The following is an 11,207-nucleotide window of genomic DNA, read 5'->3' as shown; positions in this document are numbered from 1 at the left end:
CTCTGGGTATTGAGATTACAGTGTTTTTTTTCTAATTTTCTTCTTTTTATGTATCTGTAATTCCTAATTTTGCTCAAATGCTCATGTAATACTTTTGTAATAAGAAAAAAGTTATTTTATCTATTGAGAAATGTCTCTAGCATGGAATTTCTGCCCAGCGAAATGCCTCAGGTTGGAGTTGTTTACAGGCACCGTGAGATTTTTAGAGTTTGCAAAAACTTCACTGTTGGTGCCAACTAAAGCCCTGTCCCATGACACTTAAAAGGAAGTGGAACACGGCACCCACTAGGAAGACTTAAAAATCCTCAGTTGAGACTCCCCAAAAGATCCACTCCTAGAAACAGATTTTGTGACGGAGGGAGCGTCTCATAGAGAAGATTGGCCGCGAGCATCTTCGTGCTCGCCTCAAGCATGAAAGCAGCCTGCCCACAGACGCGGTGGCCGTTCCCTTCCACGTCTGTCTCTGTGTCCCAAATGACAAAAACAGCCCCCGGAATCAGGGATCCGGGTATGGAGCTTGCCTTCTTCTGTAAGGATTCACTCACTGGGGGCTCTGAGATTGCCTTCAGGGTGTCTTTCAGTAAAAAGAACGTGTGACAATATTAGCGAAGACGTGTCCTGAGCCCCCAGCTCTAAGGTGATGGGCTTGGGGTCCTTTTGGGGAAAGAACCAAGCTTCTCTGAAGGTCTCCAGCTCAAGCTTGCTGCTCAGAGATTCCCATTCTCAGGGTGGTTCCTCCTGCTGGATAAAGGTCTCTAGAAAGAGGACCAAGTTTATCCGCTTTGCTCATCCGTCCACCCGTCCAGCAAACCTCGTCGCCTCTGGACACCTTCTATCACTAGCGCCGGAGCCTTGACACCATCTCTGCCCTCCCCTCCCCGCTCTGCATATCCTAGATCTAGGGCGGCTTCTTCTTGCCTTTTCTGAACCCCCCCGGGTCTCTTTCCCCTCATCAGAATTCCAGCTCCCAGCTGACTTTCAAAGAAGAAAATGATGAACTTGTTCATCCTGAAACCGCCAATGACCAATGCGGGTTTATGGGTACGTGTTCTAGGGAAACTTGCTCTTAGAGGGAGAAAAAAATGGGAAACTAGAGAGAGCCAGGCCTCACCCTAAGAAAGAGGGGCTGAGGATGGGCGTGCGGGCGTCTCGGGCGGGAGGAGGAAGCTTTTGCCCACGTGCATGGTCCAGGGCCCTTGAACGCAAGCCGCGGCGGGGTGTTCGAGGTGCCCTGCCCTGGACACGGCCACTTCACGCTCGTGCTGCAAAGCCGGCTGCCGAGAGGACGCTGAGGCCCCTCTCGCTGCTAGGAGCTACGGCACACTTAGCAAGGCCTTTCCCGCCACGCCGGGGGCCAGCACAAGGCAGGGAAAGCCACCAGGCTGGGAGCGGGGGACCGCGCCTGACCCACCCCTGCACCGAGTCAGCGAGCCCGCGGAGCGCCGCGGGCTTGACCCCAGACCCCCACCGCAAGGCGGGGGGGGTGACGCCAAAGAGTCCCCAGACTCTTGGCTTCTATAGCAAAATTGGAAAAAGAAAGCTTTGGGGGAAAACTCTTATTTCGTGTCGAGAAAGATACTTTAAAAAAAATCATCTAATAAAAGAAGGTATCTTATACCAAAAAGAGGAAAGAACGAAATCTCAGAGCCCAGATTGGTTCTTTGAACTGAATAAATGTAGTTGCTTGGGAAAACCCACTATGGCCTGAATTTTGCTCTTTAGTTGGGAAAGGTAGACACTCCGGCCTGGAATGACCCCCGAGGGCCCTTCCAGCTTTGTATCCAAGAGAAAGGAAAATGAAAAAGAAAAAAGAGAACCTTTCGGGCAGAGTCAGAGCAGTTCCTTCAAAGCTCAGGGGGATGCTTTAGAGCTCGGGAAAATTTCAGGCTCTCCGTTTCAGTAAAGGCTCTGCAATCCAGTAAGACTTTAAGAGGAAGAGTTTAAACATCCATCTGTTTGCCTTCGGGGGCTCAGAGCCAGAGCACAGTTTCAAGCTGATGGGCCCATGATATTATACTGTATTCATTAGGCAATAAAGGATAAGCTAGATGACTATATGTTTGAGGGTTACTCCAGCCTCTCATTTATACAGCTTTTAGGAAACTCACTTTATATGCCCTCAGCTGCAATGGCTCCTCCAAAGCCATCCCCCAGATTGAATAATTGTTCATTAAATGTCTGCAGGAAGGCTTCCATCTGTAGTCACGAATCCCGAGGAACATCTGTGGGAAAATATCTCTGCTCTTTCGTTACATCTAAAATGTGATCACCCGATATGAAAACACAAAGAATGGTTACATTTTAAAGGTGAACTACAAAACTAAATTGAGAGTTGACTTAATCCCGTTTTTATGGGCTGATTAATGTCCCGAGTAACCAGGCTGGGGAAGAAAGTTAATGCCTATTTCCTTTCATGGAATGCACCAGGCTTCTTGGCTTTTATCATGACGGCACGTCGCTGCCACTGTGAATTTGATACAAACAAGATTCAAAGCCATTGTCAGAACTTTCCTTGTGCCAAATGGAGCCCGAGTGAATCACTCACCAAAATTCCTACCAGTCAAAGCTTCAATCCTTAAGGGAAAATAAAAAGTAAAATAAATCAGAGATTGAGACATCTTCGCAAGAGGCTAAGGAAGTATGTTGGTTAATGTGTACCTTTGTGAGAGCTTGAAATCTGAATTACGGTGAAAAGACAAATAAACTCTGCCTCCGTAGTAATAATAATAATTGCTTGTCCAGTAGCTCTTCTGTTCAAGGAACTGGGCCAAGCGCTTTGTGCTTTTCCTTGTTTAACCTTCTGAGAGAGCGGGTACGAGCCCTGAGGAGGGTAAGCAACTTGTCCAAGGAGCAGAGCTAAGCCTGCCAGATGCACAAGGCCACGCGGGTCCCCTCCTGCTGGCCCCTGGGCTGTGTTGTCTCCACCTACCTGGGTCAGCTTAGCTGACCTGCCCTCGAGCAGCGGTTCAAAGAAGCCATCCTTTCACTCCTTCATTGATTCATCAGCCAAGAAGCAGAATTCTTCAGAGCTCCTTCCAGAGGCAACATGGCCAACAGCAACTTTCCTCCACACCCTTGTCCCCTGCCCCCAAAACTTGAAACATGGGGCTTTTTATTCCACCTTGAGGAAGCGCGTCCATAACCAGCAGGCCACACTCATGCCCATTTTGAAAAATATCAGTCATCACCGTAGTATCACCAAAACGTCTTTATAGTGCTCTACATGTTGGAGAACTCTTTCTCATGAACTATTTCATTCGATAAATTACCTTGAGCAGAGGATGGAAGCAAGGCGATGAATTATTCGGGTGGGGACTGGTTTGGCTGAGTGGCCCTTATGCAGAGTACCCAGGCACACAGGGCATAGGAATGGCTCAGCCGGGTTGTTACGGAATTCACTATGGTCACAGGTTACTGTCACTTGACTGTATAGTATTTTGGTTTCCAGGAGCTCCTACATTAGGCTAAATTGGGAAGGAGGTACCTACCATCTTCCAACACACCGGCCTTTGAACGCTGACCTTTTTTTCTCCCCAGGTCAGTATCTCCAATATCCATCCCACCCCAACTCCTTCCTCTACCCTCCAGTCCCCTTAAAACTCACTTTCAAGAAAGAAGAGAACCTATTTGCACTAAAGTATAATAACTGGCAATAGACCAAAATGTTAGCTCTTGCCCCAGAATTTTTAACAGAAGTTCGATGTCTTAATCTAGAGGAGTAATTTCTAAAGATCAACAGCCAGTAGGGTAGGGGAACAGAGGGGAGAGAGGAGCAGAGCTTCTGCAATTACCAGACACACAGCTGCTGACAGCACGTTCCAGTACCAGCCAGCAATCTGCCTCTGATCAGGGGAAGGACACCTGGCACCATGCAGAACCTCCAGGGAAGACCTAGCCAGGAGCCAGTCCACAGGCTCTGTCCACGTCTCCACCTGCCCTGGAACTGAAGGGACCCAGAGAGCAGGGCTGCTTCAGGCTCACGGTGATCCAGCATCCCTGCTGACCAGGATTTGAGGCAAAAAGGGACACAGACCACTGATGCTACCTGCCATTTCCACCCCAATTGGTTGTTTCACAACAGTGGCAAATGAGAAGAGGTTACCTCAACCTTTTTTAAATGAATGGTACCCTTAAAAAGAATAATAGTCCATAATATCTAGCATGTATTTAACATTTACTATGTGCCAGGCATTGTTCTAAGCATGTGTAATTCATTTAATCCTCTCAACAGCCCTTTGGTGTGGGTGTTATTATCGTCCACATTTTATAGATGATGAAACGGAAGCTCAGAGAGGTTAGGTGATTCTCCCAAAGACACACAGAAAGTGACAGCTGAGATTCAAAGGAAATGTAACTGAGTTCCAGTCCTAGCAATTCCACTAAGTAGCTGTGTGACCCTGGGCCAGTCACTCAACCTCTCTGGGCCTATGAGAAAAGGGCATTGGACTGGTTTACCTCTTGCCATACTTAGCTCTACAATTTGATGAATCTAAGATCCTTTGAGAAGTCCTTCACACCACCCCTGAGAGCTGGAAGGTAATTCATTCTCTTGGTAGGAGGTGTGAACCAGGTCCTCCTGTTTTAAAGCCCAGTGGAATCCCAGGCATGAAATGCATTCTATAAATGTCCAGTTGTTATCGCTATTACTACTGCTTTAATGGGAAACATCCGCACTAACTTCCCCTGCCCCCTGCGGGGCCCCGTCGTTTCCCTGGATCCTTTCTCATTCACCACTCAGATGATATCAAGGGCAAAGATGTTATTATTTGCGTTGAGCATCTGGCTCTGGGCTCTCTCCCCTCCCCAAATGACCTCCACCTGCCAGCTCCAGTGGTGGATGATTTATTCCCATACTGACTGCTCTTTCCCTCCTAGGCTTGTAAAGAGGAAGACAGCGCCATGCCCTTCCAGCTCACACTCAGCCGTCTGATTCATTTTCTCTTTTCTAAGTTTTTCTTCTCTCTTTTTCAAGCAGCATCTCTGCTTGAAGAGTTGCACCCTTTGGCCACCCGTGAAGATGCCATGCCCAAATGTTTCTTTTATGACTTTTATATAATCCAGGTGAACTGGGGCCTAACTAAACTGAATGCAAACCACACTGTGTCCCATGTGAGTCCTGCATTCGTCCCACTGGGGCTCTCTCTGCTGGCCTCCTGCCATTCTGCACCAGGTCTGACCAGAATGAGGTCCCCCTTAGGAGCCCCAACCCGCAGCAGTTAGAATCTGGAATTTACTCTGCCATAGTGATGGTTAATTGCACGTGTCGATTGACTGGGTCACAGGGTGCCCAGATATTTGGTTGAACATTATTTCCGGATGTGTCTGTGAGGGTGTTTCCAGATGAGATTAGCATTTGAATCGGTGGACTGAGTAAAGTAGATCATCTTCCTCACTGTGGAAGGTGAATTTGCTCTCTCTCTGCCAGACTGCTGAGCTGGGACGTTGGTCTTCTCCTGCCTTTGGACTGGGACTCACACCATCATTGCTCTTGGTTCTCCAGCTTATAGACGGCAGCTTGTAGGACTTCTCAGCCTCCATAATCGTGTGAGCCAATTCCTATAATAAGTATAAATATTTTTCCTATCGGTCCTGTGTCTCTGGAGAGCCCTGACCTATAGAGCACGCATGACCCATAGGCTGTATACATCCGAGCGTGCCCCACACCAGCCAACGGCGCCCAGGTGGCTCTCACACTCACGTTAGCCGTCCATCCCTCTAAGGACTGGAAAGCTGATCCCACCCCCCAAACCAAAATCATCATTTTATATTTCACTTCTTGAAGAACCACCAAACTGTTTTCCACGATGGCTGCACCATCTTACATTCCCACCAAGCATGCACTAAGATTCCAGTTTCTCCACATCCTCCCCAAAAGTTACTTTCCACTTTTTTGTTGTTTTTTTATTTTCATAATAGCCATCCTAATGAGTGTGAAGAGATATCTCATTACGGTTTTGATTGGCATTTCCCCGTTGGTTAGTGACATCGAGCATCTTTTCATGCGCTCATTGGCCATTGAACACTTCATTCCTCACTCACCTGAAGTGTTAAAGCACCTGAATTTGTCCTGAGAAGAAACTGTATTTTAAAGTTCAGAGTTAGAACGAATTTAATATACCATTCTCCCTGGGCCTGCATTTTTAAGTCATAAATAACAATCATTAAGAAACAAAATAAGATATACAGAAGGACTGAGAAACTCCATAATGAGTCTTCCCTTGCCATCAATCAATGAGATCTATGTATTCATTCAACAAATATTGATCTATTGAGAATTATGTGCCAGGTGATACTGTAGGTCATAGAATGATCACAAGTGTGATCAAATTGAATAAAGTTCTGTCCTCATGGAGCTTTTGTTGTAGTAGACAAACAATAACGATAAAGAAAAGGCATGTCAGTGACCGAGAGTGGGAAGCTAGCCCAAATGCTGTTTCTCCTTTTGTGGTATATGCAGCCTCCAAGGTGGCCCCAGTGAGCCCCACCTCCTGAAATCCATGTCCTTGTGGAATCCCCTCCCCTTGAGTGTAGACTGGACCTGGTGACTTGCTTCTAACAAACACAATACAACAAAGTGATGGGATATCACTTCTGAGCTTAGGTTACGAAAGGACTGTGGCTTCTGTTATGGGCGCCCCCTTTTGTTCTCTCAGCTGGCTCACGCTGAGGGAAGCCAGCTGCCTGTTGTGAGCTGCCTGATGGGGAGGCCCGCATGGCAAGGAACTGATGTCACAGCCACTCTGGTGAACTTGGAAACGGCAACTCCCCAACTTGAACCTTGCACTGACCGCAGCCCTGGCCAACCCCTGGACAGCAGACGTGGGAGACACTAAAGCACAGGCACCCAGCTAAGCTGTCCTCATTACTCTTCCTGATGTAGAAGAAACGGTGAGATAAGACCGTGGGTCTTCTGTCACCCTTTTGACCCACCTTTTGTGGGTCATTTGTCACTCAGCACAAGATAACTAATACACCCCTCATGCTCATAAGCTATAGGGTATCTGATGTCACCCTTGAAAACTGGGTAAAAATAAACTGTATTCTTATATCCACCTAGAAAAGGATTGGAACCACACAGAAGTAGCCAAGGAATAGTCTAATCTCCCCATGAATGCCGTACCTGGTGCCCTGCTCCAGGACTGGGAAGGAGCAAAGCAAACCCACCTGCTAATACCCTCATCCTGAAGGAGACTGGTTGAGACGCAGTGAACTGGGTGCTGTTACACATGAAGCTCTCACATGGAATTTCATCACGGAGTAAAACCCCGCGGGGTGATGTTTCAAGGTCTATGAGACCAAGATTCATGCCCAGCAACTTCTCTCCAACTGCCAGGTGCAGGCCGCCGCGGTCTCTCTCACTCCAGGGCTAGCAGCTCCCATGGGGCCTCACGCACCGTCATTGGTCCCACACCTGACACCTGGCCGCTGCCTCCTCACAGACCACTGAGTTCATCTTGGTCTCATTCTTCGCTGCCCACAACAGGGGAGCAGGGCTCACAGAACCCTGGGGCAAGGGTCCCAGGGAGCAGAGTTTCAGTGTCTTCTGCCTCTCCTCTAAAGCAGCTACCTCCAAATTAGGGGCTGGGGCACACAGGATGGCAGGAAGGAAAGCGGGGAGGAAAAGTATGATTTCTATTTTATTTTATTTTTAGCTTCACTAATATATACAACATATAGATTGATGGTAGTCATATGTAAAATTTAGAAACAATGGGAGGATATTCAACTTTCTGGGTCCTTTGGATTCATCTTATTCGGAAACCTCTGGGTTTCCTAGATCTGCATGTCTGTTTCTTTTCCCAGTTTAGGGACATTTTCAGCTGTCATTTTTTTCCAATAAGTTCTCTGCCCCTTCCTGTGCCTCTTCTCCTGTGAATATTGGTCCACTTGATGGTGTTCCATATGTCCCTTCATCTCTTTCACTTTTTCACTCTTTTTTTTCTTTCTGCTCCTCTGATTAGATAAATCCCACTGTCCTGTCTTGAAATCCACTGATCCTTTCTTCTGCTTGATCTAGTCTGCTGTTGAACCCTTCTATTGAATTTTTCAGTTCGGTTATTATACACTTCAGCTCCGTGATTTCTATTTGGTACTTTCTTACATTTTCTATCTCTTTGTTGAAATTCTCACTTTGTTCATGCATTGTTCTCCTGTCCTCAGTGAGCATCTTTTTTTTTTTTGTGGTATGCGGGCCTCCCTCTGTTGTGGCCTCTCCCGTTGCGGAGCACAGGCTCCGGACGCGCAGGCCCAGCGGCCACGGCTCACGGGCCCAGCCGCTCCGCGGCATGTGGGATCCTCCCGGACCGGGGCGCGAACCCGGTTCCCCTGCATCGGCAGGCGGACGCGCAACCACTGCGCCACCAGGGAAGCCCCAGTGAGCATCTTGATGACCATTATTTTGAAGTCTTTATCAGGTAAATCACTTATCACCATTTCATTAAGGTCTGTTTCTGGAGTTTTATCTTGTCCTTTTTGGGGAATATATTCCTCTGTTTCTTCATTTTCCTTGCCTCTCTGTGTTGGTTTCTGCACATTAGATAAAGCAGCCATGTCTCCCTCTCTTGACAGGGTAATCTCATGTGGCAGATGAACCTTATTGTTCAGCCCAGCCTGAGCTCTTGGTTGTCTCTCAAACCTTTGTGATTGTCCAACCTGCCTTCTTTGTTCCCCATAGTTGGGGAAGTGCCAAGACCCATTTCATTGTGGGCCTTTTCTCATTCACCTGATGTGTGCAAATCACCTAGTTTCTGGACTTCCTTCAGAGGTAATTATTCCATGGGTAGGTGTAGATTCAGTGTGTCCATAGGAAGAAGTGAGTTCAGGAGCTTCCTATGTCATCATCTTGCATTTTTTCAAGTCCACACACCCAACATTCACCAATAGAGGACATATTCTGGGCCATAAAGCAAATTTTAACAAATTTTTTAGATTGAAATTATACAAAATATGTTCTTAGACCATAATGGAATTAAATAAGAAATGAATTAAAATATATACTGGTAAAAATCCCCAAATATTTGGAAATTAAATAACACATTTCTGTATAACCCATGGATCAGTGAAGAAATCACAAGAAAATTTAGTAAATAGTCTTCATTAAATGGAAATTAAAACACAATATATAAAAATTCATGAGATACAGCTAAAGCAGTGTTTAGAGAGAAATTTATAGCATTAAATTAAATTAAATTAGAAAAAGAAGTCTTAAATCAATTACATAGGCTTCCGCCTTAAAAAGACAGAAAAGGAGAGCAAACTAAATGCAGCACAAGCAGAATGAAGGAAATAATAAAAGTTAGAGAATTAATGGAATATAACATTTTAAATAATAGAGAAAACCAAGGAAGCCAAAGCCATTTTCATATCAAAAAAACTGATAAACCTCTAATCAAATTTAATGAGAGAAAAGAGAAGGAAGACACATATTACTAATATGAAGAATAAGACACAACTTTACTACATATCCTACAAAAGTTAATGGGATAGTAAGGTAATGTTACAAATTACCCTGTGCCCATAAATTCAACTTGGATGAAATGGACAAATTCCTTGAAAGATATCAACTCCAAAGATTACTCAAGAAGAAATGGGTGATTTGAACAGTCCCATATCTATGTAAGCAATTGAATTCTTAGCCTTTCAATGAAAAAAAACAGAAAGAAAAAACCTCCAAGTCCAAACTGCTTCACTGGAATATTTTACAGAACATTCTTAAGGAAGATAAATACCAATTCTACACAAACTCTTTCAAAGCAGCACTTCCCAACTCATTCTCATCTCCCAGCATTACCCAGATACCCAAACCAGACAAAAACATTGCAAGGAAAAATAACTACATACCAATATACATTATGAACATAAATGCAAAATCCTCGACCAAATACTAGCAAACTTAATTCAGTAACATATAAAAATGACAATGAACTTGAATAAGTGGAGTTTATCCTGAGCATATGCAAAGCTGACTCGAAATTCAAAAAGCAATGTAGTTCATCATATCAGCAGACTAAAGAAGAAAAACCACATGATTATCTCTATAGATGCAGAGAAAACCTTGAGAGAATTCAACATCCATTCAGGATAAAAACTTGCTGCAAATTAGGGATTGAAGGGACTTTCCTCAGTTTCATAAAGTACATTCTTCAAAACTACAGCTACTATCATACTTAATAGTGAAAAACTTAATGCTTTCCCCCTAAGACTGGGAACAGGGCAAGGATGTCTGCTTCCATCACTCCTACCCAACATTATAACGGAGGCCTTAGTCGGGGAAATCAGGCAAGAGAAAGAAAAAAGGTAATACAGATTATAAAAGAAGAAATAAAACTGCTTTACTCTGGGGTGACATGACTATCTCTGTAGAAAGTCACAAGGAATCTATTTAAAAAACTACTAGACCAAATATGTGAGGTTAATAAGGTCACAGAATGCAAAGATAACAATTAGAAAAAAAACTATGTTTCCGTATATTTGTAATGAACAATTGGAAATTGCATTTTTAAGTCCTAAAACAAATATGTTTGAGAATCATTGCTCTGAAGAATGCCACTCACTAGAGGTCATCATTGCTAACTGTGCTCTTCAGGGTGAGAAACGTTTGACCCTCTTCCGCTTCATAAACTGCACCCACATTTGGAAGAGGATGAAACCTTTTCCAAAAAAAATTATCTCCTGGTTCTCCAGAGCAGTGACTCTCAAACCGTCTGTGATATAAAGCCATTTTTTCCCCAACTTATATCACAGACTGGTATTTTATAAAATATAATCAAAATAAATTACTGGCTGAAATTAAATTAAAACCAAAGATATACAAAATGAAGCCCCATTTTTAAAATTAGATTCAACAAGCACAAAATGACTCCATCAAATTGTTAAAGAAGTTTCTAGACGCTTACTCCCATTCTGTGCTCATCTCATCATGAAGATGCAAAACACCTCACGGACCAGCTCCGGCCATGGACCACACTTCAAGTCACCTGGTCCTACAGTTTTGCCAGTGGAGCCAAGGAAAATGAAAGGAGCTATAAAAAATGGCGAGGAACCCAAAAGTCTAGAAGGGCCGGCGTCTAACTTTGCTGCAAATCAATACACACCCTGGGGAGAGAGTCTTTGTTGGCACCCCGGCATCTCTTTACACCAAAGTCTGATCTCTCAAAGCGCTAGACGCCAGATTTAATTGCTGCTTGGGAGCCCATGTGGGAGCCTGG

Source organism: Physeter macrocephalus, chromosome 11 (assembly GCF_002837175.3).
Source record: "Physeter macrocephalus isolate SW-GA chromosome 11, ASM283717v5, whole genome shotgun sequence".
Classification (NCBI taxonomy): domain Eukaryota; kingdom Metazoa; phylum Chordata; class Mammalia; order Artiodactyla; family Physeteridae; genus Physeter; species Physeter macrocephalus.
This window is presented reverse-complemented; position numbering follows the sequence as displayed.